At 40.5% G+C, this 2,612-nt stretch overlaps 1 pseudogene; it reads left to right on the forward strand.

Moving 5' to 3' along the window:
* Nucleotides 1-1,880: 1,880 nt before the first annotated feature.
* LOC102818246 lies at nt 1,881-2,410 on the forward strand (annotated as a pseudogene).
* The last annotated feature ends 202 nt before the right edge of the window (nt 2,411-2,612 follow it).

Raw genomic sequence — 2,612 nt, forward strand, 5'->3', positions numbered from 1 at the left:
CGCGGAACAGCTGGCAGTTTCGAACTGCTGACCTTGCGGTTTGCAGCCCAATTTGTGACCACTACGTTACACATCCACTTGTTGTTGTTGTTGTTAAGTGCCGTCTAGAAGAGTTAAATTCAAAAAGCCAATCAATATCAAGTTTCGTTGAGGATATGAAACAACTGGAATTTTCATGTCTTATTAATAATATGTTTGCCTTCTGAAAGCAAAGAGGACTCGAAGTGCTTACTGATCAAACACTACAACATACATGAAGTAACTTTAATGTAAAGAAAACAAAAATCCCTGTAACTGTACCAGTAAAAACCAGTATGATTAAAAAACAACAACAAAAAAAAAAACAGCATGATGAATGGAGAAAAGATTGATATTGTCAAGGATTTCATTTTACTTAGATCCACAATCAACACTTACAGAAGCAACTGTCAAGAAATCAAATGACACATCTTACTGGGACAAATCTACTGTAAAAGATCTCATTTAAGTGTTAAAGATTAAAGATATCACTTTGGGAACTAACGTAATCCTGGCCGAAACCATGATATTTTCAATTGCCTCCTATGCATGAATGAATAAGGAAGTTCAGGGAAAATTTGACACATTTGAATATGGAATAGTGACTATATCATGGACTTCCAGAAGAACAAACAACTCTGTCTTGGAAGAAGTATAATCACAATGTTCCTTAGATGTGTGGATGATGAGACTTTATCTCATGTACTTCAGACATGTTATCATGATGGATCAATCCATTGAAAAGGGCATCATGCTTGGTAAAGAGAGTATCAGCCAAAAAGAGGAAGATCCCTCAATGAAATGGACTGACACAGTGAATGTAACAATGGGCTCAAACATAACAATTGTGAGGATGGTTCAGGACCAGACAGTGTTTCCTTCTATTGTGCATGGGATTGCTAAATTAGAGCCGACTGAATGGCACCTAACACAATAGCACTGATAGGAGTGTAAAAGGATACAGCCATTTTGGAAAACAGTTTGGTGATTTCTCATACGCATATTGTTATTGTGCACCACTGAGTCAGTTTCAACTCATAGTGATCCTGTATAGAATTTCCAGGAGCAGCTGGTGAGTTGGAACTGCCGACATTTTGGTTACCAGTCCAGTGCTTATCCTACAGTGCCACATCTGGGCTCAACACATAGATTCCACTATTCTAACAATTTCACTCCTAGATATTTATTCAAGGAAAATGAAAACACATGCTCACAAATTGTACATGAATATTCAATTTGGGCTGAGAGCAACTCAAGTAGGCATCAAAAAGGTCACTGTATAAACACATAGTGCTTAGTACATTTAATAGAATACTTTCATTGTTAGGTGCCGTGGAAGGGATTTTGATCTCATATGAACTCCACGTGACAGAGCTGAACTGCCCTGGAATGCTCTCAAGGTTGTACCATCATTATGGAAGCAGATCACCAAAACTTTATCCTGTGGAGCCACTGGGGTGGGTTCAGAGCACTTAGCCATTCACTAGCAGGATGCCTTAATGGAATACCAGACACCCAGGTGACCTGTGGAGTTGGTCTGACTCATAATAACCCTATAGGATTCCTGAGGCTATAAATCTTTATGCATCATCTTTATCCTGCAAAGTTGTTGGTGGCTTTAAACCGCCAGCAGTTTAGTTAGCAGCTCAATAACTAACCCGCTTTACTACCAGAGCTCTTTAAAAAGAATACTGCTCAGCATTAAAAATAAACTACTCTGCCCTGCCCCTCACGTATCACCACACCTCTTGGTCCATCCCACACATCCCCGACCCCTCCCGCCTCCACTTACCCTTTGAAAGACCTGATAGTCTCGCATTTCCAGGAACTCTGCATGCGTGGTGTGCATCACCTTGGCCAAGATGGATTTTTCTGGCCCTGCTAAGCAGCTCTTGTCGCTGAACCCAGAGGAAGAGGCCAAGTTTCAGGAGTAGGTGGCGCAGGCCCGCTGGTACGTGACCCAGCAAGAAAAACTTACTCTTGGAGTAGTATATGTGGGCCACTTACCTTGAGGCCTTTTTGAACCCCAACTGAAGGCGTATTTCTCCCAGTTTGGTACTTTTACAGGACTCAGATTGTCCAGAAGTAGAAAGAGTGGAAAAAGTAAAAGCTATGCCTTTGTGGAGTTGGAGTCTGATGATGTTGCCAAGATAGTTGCTGAAACAATGAACAACTACCATTTTGGTGAAAGACTCTTGAAATGTGATTTGATGCCATCTGCGAAAGAACATGAAAAACTTTTCAAAGACTGGGATGTTCCCTTTAAAAAGCCATCAAATCCAGCAGTGAAACGGTATAATAAGACAACTGTAGAAAAGCTACGATGGAGAAGAGGTTTAAGAACAAAGAAAAATTACTCAAGAAGAAGATAGCTAAAAAAAAAAAGGAATAGCTCATGCTTTTCTTCCACTGATTTTACCAAAAAAGAAAAAAAACTGGACGTTTCGAACACTGATCTTCAGAACTCTACGAATACCCAGGACTCTACACCAGTTTGTACACCATCATAGTGTTGTGTGCCGTGGAGTTGGTTCTGACTCATAGTGACCCTGTACAAGGTTTCCAAGGCAGTAAATCTTTACGGGAGCAGAACG

Source organism: Chrysochloris asiatica, unplaced genomic scaffold (genome assembly GCF_000296735.1).
Source record: "Chrysochloris asiatica unplaced genomic scaffold, ChrAsi1.0 scaffold00046, whole genome shotgun sequence".
Taxonomy (NCBI): Eukaryota; Metazoa; Chordata; class Mammalia; order Afrosoricida; family Chrysochloridae; genus Chrysochloris; species Chrysochloris asiatica.